Genomic DNA, 11183 nt, shown 5'->3' with positions numbered 1-11183 from the left:
GAGAGAGCCAGAGTGGCCGTGGGCTGCCCTGATATCCCCTCCAGGGATGTTGAACAGGGCATGGAGAGAGTGTGCAGAGTGACCAGAGCTACCGTAGAGCCCCCCAGGCCCCTCTGCAGCTTTGGCCATGTCCATTCACATCTGGCTCCCACAGCCTCACCCTATGCATACACTTGAAGTGCAACTATTTTGCTCTAAAGTCTTCCAAAAGCCAAGAGGCAAGACACAGGAGACCAGAAATCTCTGGAGGCAGCCAAACATCTGGACCAGATGCTAAGTGATCTGGAGAGACGCCGTGGTGGTTGCATTTCCCTTCCTTGCACTGCCCAGTTCCCTAAGGAAGAAGGGGATCCCAGCACACCATGGAAATGCTTCTGATGTGTGCTCCCTTCTAGGTGAGGTTCCTGGGAAGGCTTCTCAAGGAAGTTGGATGGAAGATTTGGAACTCTTGGGAGCTTCTGCAGGTAAGTTCTTAACTTCCCCTCACAGCACAATCATTGACAACCTGGCAGAAACCAGGTGACAGAAGCTTGTGTGGCTGTTGAGTTACAGGTGTGTCTGCACGGAGCACTTTGGCAGCTCCAGGGCTGGATGCTGTGTCCAAATCCAATTCCCATAGCAGGAGTGAGTAGTGTGTACCTGCTGACCCCACAAGCTGAGCACTGCTTTTGTGGAATCCATCCACATGATGTTGAATTACTTTGCTCTAAGATCTACCAACAGGCAAGGCCCAAGAAACAGGAAACAAGAAATCCCTGGAGGCAGCCAAACTGCTGGACCAGATGCTGAGTGATCTGCAGAGACCCCGTGGTGGGTGCATTTCCCTCAGCCTTCTCCTGACACTCAGCAGCCGGGGGCTTTCTCTGCACATCTGGACACACCGTGCCCGGCACAGCAGGAAGGGATCCATGGCAGCCTCGCTGTCCCACTGCTGCTGTCACAGCCTGCAGGGCTGTTTCCCAGCCTGGCCTGGCTGCAGCTTCTCCCCAGCCTCTGCAGGAAGGCCTTTGGCATCATCTGACAGGGAGCCCAAAGTGCCCCACAGGCCATGCACATCCTGAGATCCCTGAAATTTCCTGGTCTCAGGGTAGATCAGGAGGGGTGGCTGTTTGGAGGAGGGAGGGCCCCGTGGCAACCCCAAGAGCCTGGGCCTTTTCCTGATCCTTATCCATGTCTTTGACAAATATTACTTACTGAAGATGCCTCCTCCCCAATGGGGAATGGTTCCATCTGATCCAGCTGCGCCTCTTCCTTTCTCCAGAGGTGGACCAAAAGGCCTTGGTGAAGGCAGCGCTTCCTGGAGGAAGCAATGGCTCCGTGCCAGCCCCTGGTACACAAAGGGAGGAGATGCCAGGCAGAGCCACAGAAGGTGATTGCTGTGCCAGCCTCAGCCAGGCTGAGCAATCCTGCTGGGATCCCTCCGTGGGAGACACCGCCCGAAACCTGGGAGGGGCTGCAAGGGGTGACCATGGTGGGGAAAGGGCAGAGGGGGAGAGCAGGGCTCCAGTGTGTCCTGACAGGGCCTGGCTCTGTCCCCTTGGGCTGGGGAGCTGTCACGGGGCAGGGAGGGTCGGGGCTGGCAGTGGCTGCTCAGGGATGGGTTGGGCGCAGCTCCCTGGAAGCAGCGACTGCCCAAGCAGCTGCGCTGGCCCCGGGCTCTCCTCCCGGCCTCCTGGGCTTTGTTGGGTGGCACAGCCTGTGCCAAGGGGTGCCAAGGTGCCTGCAGGCCCCAGCTCTGGGGCAAACAGAGAACGTCCTGGCCGTATGCAGCGAGCTGCCAGCTCAGCAGTGGAGCACAGCACGGGCTCACGCTCCCCATTGCTCCCACAGATGTTATCCCTGAAACAGGAATAGATGCTCAGGATCCAGAGCGCCTTCCAAGAATTGTCTGCCCCCAGGATGTGCGCAGGTCCTGCATGATCGGCACAGTAGTGACAATGTTCACTGCGCCACTTGTCCTGCTCTGCTGCTATTTTGGCATTCGGAAGCTCTATCAGATAGGACGGTAAGTTGCTGATTTTTCTCTGCAGTTTTATTAAAACTCTGCTCGTTGCATTGGTAGCCTGGCTCATGGTCATGCTGCTGTGGAGCTGTGGCAAGTCCCTGTTGTCCCAATAACTCTGATAAGGGTTCTGCTGCTGCCCAGTGCTTTAATTGGCCTCTTAATTGCTGGGCCTTGTCCTGGGGAGCCCGCTGGGGCTGCAGCCAGTGCTGGCTCCCACTGAGGCTGCGTGGCCAAGAGCAGCCCCAGGAGCAGCGGCAGAGGCAGAGCAAGTTCACAACAATATTTGGGAATGCATTTCAGGATGGGAATGTGGTTATTTAGCAGCTCATGTAAAGTTTCATGGTAATAATGATGTTACAGGATGAGCAAATTTTCTACAATTCAGTGTTTAAACAAATCCAACCCGATGGAGGTTTGGCTTTGGCCTTTAGACTTTGCTCTGTGTGTGAGCCCTGTTCTCGACTGATTTTGGATTCACTTTTGGGTGAAGGCTCATCCCAGCCCTGACCCTTGGCAGCTCTGGGCTCAAAGGGACAGCTGAGGCTGCACTGCACATGACTGGGGTGCAGGGCTCCATTATCAAAGGGCTTTGAGAAGTTTAAATTACTGTATTTTTACTACATGGTTTTGTTTATGAAATTAATCCACTTTTTTTAAACCTAGCTTTAAAAAATTTCTTTTCTATTGCTTTTACCAGTTATTTGATATAGTGAATTATGGCATAATTATCCCATGGCTGAATTAGAAGATTGTAAGTACTAGAAAATGAACTAATTTTTACACTCTTCTTTCACAGACTTATGCTGGTTTGATGTGACCAACAGAAGAGGTTTTTGCTTGCTTTGAATTCAAACAACGAGCAAAGCTGGAACCTGTTGAAATGAGTCTCTTGACTTCACAGCTAAAGCAAACTGCCAGGGTTCTTTTTTTTCAGCTTTGGGTGGGGATATAAAAATATACCAGCAGCAGATACTATAAATAAATATATACTAAATACATAGCAACAAATAGTCCAGTAAAGTAACTGATCTAAATGAGGGGTTTGGTGTGTTTGCTCACCAAGCCCTGAGTTCCTCAGAGCTGCAGCTCCCTGCTCTCTGTGCAGACAGAGGCTGGCTATGGGTGACAGTGCTGTGTCTGGCCTGGTGCACACCAGCTCCACACAGGAGCTAAGGGATTATCCTTGCACACTCCATCCTGGAAGAACCGAGTTCATTGATGAATCTGACACAATTTATGGCATGGCAGCAAAAAAAAAAAAAAAAAAAAAAAAAGGTTAGAATTGATTCCATTCCAAACACTTTACATTTTGCTGTGTGTAATGCAGATCGGAACTAGAAGTTTCCTATTCATGCACAATTTGCTGTCTGAGAGCCCACAGTCCTCAAACCCACAGGGCCTTGCAGAGCTGTGTGTGAGATGACTTTAAAAACAAAAACAACCTTTATGTGCAACACCTGTCTTCAAAACTTGACAATCCAAATCACAAGCTGATTCCTACTGCTAACTGGAAAAAACCCCAACCAAATAACAAAACCAAAACTGTGACCCAACAAAACAGGCAAACGAAACAACCACCAAGAAAAAATCAAAACCCATATAAAAATCCCCAAAAATCCAGATAAAAAATAAAAATCAGATAATTAGAAAGTACAGATAATTAGAAAGGACAGTTAATCAGTGGCTATGGCACCAAACTAGCCAGGGGATCTGAGATACAGTTCTCACCCTTCTGAATACAAAATGAACAGAAAATAAATGATGATGATTGTGAAATGGGACTCTGAATGTTTAGCTTTAATATATCAATTGTGTGTAAGTTCTGTTTGCCTTGTTAAGTCACATCCTCTGGCAAGGAAGTTTTTCTGTTCAAAGAACACTGCAGTGGAAGAGGAGGCCAGCTTGGAAAATATTATAATCAAGAGCTAAAAATAAAGTACTTGTTTTTAATATGTTGTTTGGTTGGTTGCTGTTTGTTCATGGGGTTTTTGTCGGCCTTTGAAAGCGACCCCTTGGATAATAATGCATGCAACAAGTCCTTTTTAAAGGGCAAAACACCTGCCAATTTTGTGATGCAAGACAGAAACAGCTGGAAGGGCTTGTAAATGTGTTCCAGGAACTCGTGATATGACAGCACTGGTGTTGCTTGGGAACTGTTCCTCCTCCCCTCCTCCCTCATCTCCCTCATCTCCTCTTGGAGGCTCACAATTACAGCAGAGACATGAGCCTGCACTGGGCCATTGATCATACTCTCAAAATTTCTAAGCTTGTTGCTTGTTGGCAACAGAACCCACTGTCTCTGTTATTATCAGCATTAATTGTTGCAATGAAGGTGGTGTATTGAGATGGCCCCAGGTTTGCCAGATTCCACAACATCTGCCCTGTGCACCTGACCTTGTCAGGGTCATTGTCATGCTGTCCATCCCTCCCAAAGAGCACCTCCAGCACTGCCACTTCTCTCAGCTCTTGGATCCCTTCCTCAAGGGTCTTCCAGCACATTCTATGGTGGTGCTCCTGCATTCTCTCTCTGTGGACAGACCTCTCTCTCACACTCATTAAAAGCCACTCCCAGAGGGAAAGGAGGCCTGGCTCCCTTACAAATACCTGATCCACACCTGAGTCCTGGGTCAAGGGTCCCAAATTCCTTGCCTCAGGACCATCCAGTCACACACCTGTACCCATAAGGCCTCACACCTGCAGTAACCAGGTGGTAAAAGCCTCACGGCCTTGTCACTCAATGTCTTTTTGCAGAGTATGGAGACTTTTGTATGACAGGGACTTGGTGATGATCTCAACCTCTGGCTCTCCTGCTGGTTGTGAGGGCCCTCCTTTCTTATCCTTATTTTCTAGGTGTCTTGTTTTCATCTTAGACTTCTTTGTTTCCACAGGGGTGACTATTGCTCTCTGTGAGTGTCCTTGCAGTTCAGCTGGAACCTGGACAGATGTAATGTCTGTGGGTTCCACTGCTGCACCATCAGACTCTCCCTCTTTAAGGCAGGGGGAGGGTTTCTCACCAGCTGGGGCAAGGTACTCCTTCAGCATCTGGCTCATCTCACACATCTCCTTCACTAAAACACCCACCCAATCCAGGTGTTTAATTTCTGAAGTGGGCTGTGGGGCAGGGTCAGGCTCTGCAGCAGCATCCCGATTTCCTGGGGTAGGTATCAGGGTTGTTATCCAAATCAATCTCCCCTTATCTCTGAATGTTAAATAGAACAGGTTTAACAGTCTTATCAGCAACACCAGCCACTGTAAAGGCATTAGTATTTAGAGAAGATTTGAAGCCTTTGAAACCTTTGAAAACTGGTGGGGTGGACCTAAATGGTGAACTGGATGAAGGGAAGGGAGAAAATTTCCCCTGCTGTCACTTCCTCACAGTAAGTACCATTATTGAAGTAACCCCAAAAACACACAGTTAGAGTTCAATATCTCTGAATCCATGTACTTACCTTCCAGAGAGACTTAAAACTCCATGAATTCCTCATCTTATCAACCCACAAAATGAACTGGATAATGGCCACAGTAGCCTTTGTTATAGGACCCATTTTTAGATAAAGGGCTGCAAATGGGAGAGATGTAGCAGTGACCACGTGCAGCACAAACCATATGGTGCCACCTAAAACACAAAATCAGGTCACTCAAGAACTGTTATTGCTTTTCCAGCCTTTCCACTCAATGCCCACAGGTTCCACTGTTGGGTGCCAAAATCTGTCCTGGTTTGAATAAAAGACAGGTGTGTGCTAGGGAAAGCAGGGCCTTCCCTTGAAATGGAGAAAGCAAATCCCTCCCTCTGAATTAGTACAATTTTGAAATTAAGGGGCTCTCAGGCCAAGATATGGAATGACAGTTCTTTACTGGTATATCTAAGAAGGCAAACAGAACAACAACTCTGAATTAACAAGAAGCAGAACAGGAACCCAGTTCCAGTCCTTCTGGGCCTCAGGCTCTTTTCCCCTGTGCTGCAGTCACCGTCACCGCTGGCAGTGAGCGCTGGCAGATTCCCGGTGGACGGGGCAGATGTGACGATCCCGGCGCCTGCAGGGGGCTGGGGGTGATGGCAGCTGTGTCCCAGATGGGAAGGGATGGAGGAGAGGCAGGATGCTGGGAAAACAGCAAGCTGAAGCAGGAGGGCGTCCAAGCAGGGCTGCGGGGTCCAAAACAGAGAGGCAGCTCCCGGCGTTGGGATGGTGGGGGGGTAGCAATGACCTTTCTGCTCCGAGAGCCAAAAGCGAGCGAGAGCCAGCAACTGCCCCCCACCCTCCTTTACCTGCTTCCAATCTCACCGTGTTCCCCCTTTCCCTGCCCCCGCCCTCCGAGAGAAACTCCCCAAAAAACAGGGAGGCTCTCCCTGGTGTTGGGACCTAACCATCAGTGCTTCTTAGCATGTCAATGGGAAAAAAATTCCACAGGCAGGGAGGAAAGGAAAAAACAACCCCCAACAGACGCTTATCCAGTTCTTCACTGATTTGAGGTTTATCAGCTGTTGCAGATACTGGGATGATGGTACCATGTTTTAATGCTTGTTAATCATCTAATTTCACAAGTGTTATTATTTATATCTGTTATCAGAAATGTTTTGGATTGTTGTATCAGAATTATTCCCAATTACTTTAAGTTTTTGGTTTTACTACATGTATTGTTTTGTTTTGAACTTCCCTTCATGTTCATGGCAAGAATCATGCATGCTGTTTTTAAAACAAGGAAGGGAGAATTAGCTCCCAAATATTTATATATTTATAAAAATTTTTTTTGCAATAATTATACAAAAAAGTAAAATATTTTTATATAAGGCTCTTCAATTGAAGGTACAATGACAAAGTCTAATTAATTCATTAACTTAAGGAGAAGGTATGCATGTGTTTTTATCATCAACAAGTTCAAAGTAGTCACCTGTTCATTCAGCCAAACATCAGTTGCCTCCAAGAAAATGAAGCCCAGTGAGAAGAAAAAGAACCTAATCACCATGCAGCCTTCGTGGCCAGAACAAAACCAGAAGTAGGACTGCCAAGACATGGCTGTGTCTGGAAATTTACAGGCAAATTGCCAACAAAAGCCTTGTGTCAACATCATGGTATAGTGTTCCTACTAACCTTCTTCAGTTATTCCCTGTTCCAGGATCCAAGAGCACATTCAGTGATGTCAAAGATCAACATTTCCAGCTAATGGACTATTTGGACTTTAAAACAATGGTCATTTATTCCCATTTCCCTAGGACACACTGGACATTATTCTTTTGTTTTCTCATGCTGTGAAACCCTCTGTCAATGACATGATAGAATTTGCCAAGTTTTGTTGATTGTAATCTGTCTTTTGTGTATCTTATCCCATATCTAAGAGATAACCAGTGATAACCTTAATGAGATAACACCCTCACAAGAGAGAGCTATTTTAACATCAGAACATATGAGCCTTCTTTGAATTAATGAAAAAGGGTGAGATGTTGCAGTCAGGTACACAAACTATAAAAGGAAGGCTCCATAAAATCAGGTCTTGCTCTCTGCTAATTAATAGCTAGCCTGTCACTTCTTCTATGTGCAGCTAAGTTACTTGCTTGTTCCCATGTGAAAACAATCTTAAGCATGAAAACAATTAACACAACAAGCTATTCTGGTAAGAGAACCATTTGCACCTGCAAGAAATAAGAAATCTGTCCTGCTGGGGACAAGGACGTTCATTCCCTTCCAGGAGCCCAATGCCCGGCTGGGGCTCCAGGGCAGGGGGTCCTTGAGCAGCTGCCCCAGAACCTCCGCCAGGGTCTCCCAGCGCAGCCGGAGCCGCTCGGCCTGGGGTCCCCAAAGGCCTCAGCGAGCCCCAAGTCCCTGCCAGGAACCCTCAACTCCCTCCAAGCCAGCATCCCCCACAGCCCCTGCAAGTTCCCCCCATGGCACCGGCCGTGGCCGTGTCCCCACATGTCACTGGCCATGTCCCACCATGTCCTCACCCATGGCTGTGTCCCCACCATGTTTCCATCCCTGTCACTGTCCCCCACATCTCCATCCATGCCTGTGTCCCCCCACGTCCCCAGGAATGGCCACGTCCCCCTCCATGTCCATGTGTCCCCATGTCACTCTCCATGTCTGTGTCCCCACCATGTCATTGTCCCCCCATGTCCCCACCCATGTCTCAGTTCAGAGTCTTTATTTTTAGCCAGTGTTGGATGTTTTAAAGGGATGAAGAGAAATGAAAAGCAAATCAAGGCCAAAATAAAATAATTTCTGTGTCTGTGCAAGTAGAGGATCCACGTGCTTGGGAGGGAGGGAAGAACATTTTTGGAGGAGTTTCCACCCCACTGTCTCCAAAATCTTGATCTTTGTCCCAGTCCATCACCATTTGGCTCCAGAAGATACCCTTGGGTAAAAGGAAATCAAAATCCTGGAGTCACTGAGGTTAAATGTAGTAGTTTTGGTTTCTTAATTTGAATTTTTTTGTTGTGAGAGAGGATTAAGAAGTAGACAAAAAACAGGTTTTACTTTAAATGGTATAAAGAGAAATTTTATTACTAGAAACTATAAGAAAAAACCCTTAGAAGAAAACTTTAGGCTACAGCTTTTTCTTCCATACATTTTTTTAAATACTAAACACGTACAAAAACAACTCAGTCTACCATCTCTAAAATAGTTTTTCACTCATTTACTTGAAAGAGGAGACTTTTTTTCAGTCTATGGAGATTTCTTCATAAGAAAACGGATTCTTCTTGTTTTGATGTTACAGTGATTAGCTTCCCAGGAGAATGAAAATCTGATTACTATCTAAAAAGCCTTTATACAGACTTACAGTTTTTCTCATAACTTTTATTGAGGACTATATTAACTTCTGATGCACAGTTTAAAGATTATAACAGTTTAAACAAAAACTTAATTCATTTTTGAGAATAGAGTTTTTTCCTTTTTGTTTTATTGGGGGGGACAGCAGAGGTTTTCTTATTATTTAAACCTAGGAGATTACTGCAATTTTAACATTTGTTTACTTTAATATTAATGCTTTTCTTTATATCTACAGTTGGAACAGTCATATTCACTTCAAAATATTTTTACACCTTTTAGAAGAAACAAGAGTTTTATCTCCATAGTTTAAAAAAAAGAGAAATGTTAGTTCATGACTTTTCTCCATTCTTTATTTCGAAGCTGACTATTCCTTTTGCTTGATTTCGGTGTTTTTATATTGCTTCTGTGCGTATCACTATTTTGGTGGGTTTTTGGTTTTGTTTTTTGGGGTTTTTTTTGTTGTTTTGTTTGTTTGTTTGGGGGGGTTTTTTGTTTGTTTGTTGTGTTTTTTTCTACCATCCAACACCAGTCCTCCCATGGGGGATGGAGCTGGAGCAGAGCACGAAGCTCTTCCCACACTTGGGCACTCACAGGGCTTCCCTTAGTGGAGCCTCCGTTGGTGTTGGGTCAAGGTTGAGCTCTGTGAGAAGCTCTTCCCACACACAGGACACTCGTAGGGCCTCTCCCCAGTGTGGATGCGCTGGTGAAGAGTGAGATGGGAGTTGCGGTTGAATCCCTTCCCACAGTCGGGGCAGCGGAAGGGCCTCTCCTCTGTGTGAATCCGCTCGTGTAGAAGGACACCGGAGCTGGTCTGAAACCTCTTCCCACACCTGGGACACTCGTAGGGCCTCTCCCCGGTGTGGATGCGCTGGTGTTTTCTCAGGTTGGAGCTCCATCCAAAGCTCTTCCCACATTCCAAGCAGGTGTAGGGCCGTTCTCCTGTGTGGATCACCTGGTGCCGCATCAGGTAGTTGCTGTCCCTAAAACTCTTCCCACATTCCCCACACTCATAGGGCTTTTCCCCAATGTGGATCCTCCGGTGCCGGATCAGCCTGGATCTCTGGCTGAAACCCTTCCCACATTCCAAGCACTTGTGGGGCTTCTCCCCTCCAGGAGGCTTCTCCACCAGCTCTGAGCTCTGCCTGGATCTCCGGCCGCCTTCCCGGCTCAGGGAGGGTCTTTCCTCCTCGCAGCTCCCTGGGCTGGGTTTGCAGCCCCTCCTCGTGAGAGATCTCCGGGGCTTTTCTGCCTCCTCCATCTGCGTACACCTGGGGAATGAAAATTCCCGGTTTAGGGGGAAATAACAAGAAAAGAGCTCCATAAACTGGGTGTTCTTCCTCGCCCAAGTTCATGTCTGGAAGTCATTGAGCATCTTGTGTCTCTAATAACCTCCCAAACACCAAGATTCCTACCCAGAATCCTCCAAAGTTTAAGACACAGATCAAAACCTCCCCAAATATCAAGATTCAGCCAAAATCCACTCCAAAATTGTGCTGATTTGAAAGCAAAACCTGTGAGAGAATCAGTCAGAAATACAATTCTATAGGAAAAAAGATAAGAGAAATAAAATACATGCAATAGTAGAAAAGAAAACAACTGACAGAATCAGAATACAACCTGACACCCCGCTAGTTAGGGTGGTGGTAGCAGTCCCGATGAAGTGGTCTTGTTGTAGTAGTGATGCTGTAGAAAGGTCTGGTAGCTCTTGTCCTCTGGAAACCAGTGGGTAAGGGCTGCCTTGGTGTTCCAAATCTCAGATTTTCTCTAGGTAGGAAAGGCTTGGATCCTCCCCCTGGCTGGAGCATCTCCCAATGGGATGATGGAATTTTATCAGTCATGCAGTGGCACTCAATGGCCCATTAACAGAAGATATCTTCCTGGAGGAAGGATGGGTTGTGGAAAAGATAAAGAACACTGCCCCACCTGGTTTTAACAGATGGCCCATTAGCAGAGGATATCTCCCACAGAGATAAGGATCACTGCTCAACCTGTTTTTTCCCCCACTCTTTGTTCTTTTGTTTCTTCCCAGGACCTCTGACTGGTTACTTCATGTTTGCTGCTGATTTCTTCTCCCTTTTGAAGATGAAAATGGTAAAAGTGTCTTTGACCTGCCTTGCTGGATATTGTGAAGAGGAACAGTCATCTACTGCAAGTGGAAGTGTCCCAGGTGGAGCAGAGTTCTGTGAGTGCTGTATCAAACCAGACCTCATCAGACCTGCCAGAACAACTGTTCCATGCTGCCCTTCACTGCTCTGCCTGTTCCCCACTGTTTCATGCCAGAGTAATTTAACTGCTGTTAATTGGGTGTGTGTTTCACTCGAGCCAGTCCAGCAGAACCAGCAGAAAGCAGCCCCAGAATGAATGGGGCTCTGCAGAGGAGCCCCAGACTATTCATCAGCCTGCCCGCAGAACTG

Source organism: Sturnus vulgaris, unplaced genomic scaffold, assembly GCF_052056855.1.
Source record: "Sturnus vulgaris isolate bStuVul1 unplaced genomic scaffold, bStuVul1.hap1 Scaffold_194, whole genome shotgun sequence".
Taxonomy (NCBI): domain Eukaryota; kingdom Metazoa; phylum Chordata; class Aves; order Passeriformes; family Sturnidae; genus Sturnus; species Sturnus vulgaris.
The sequence above is the reverse complement of the archived record's forward strand: the minus strand, read 5'-3'. Positions refer to the sequence as shown.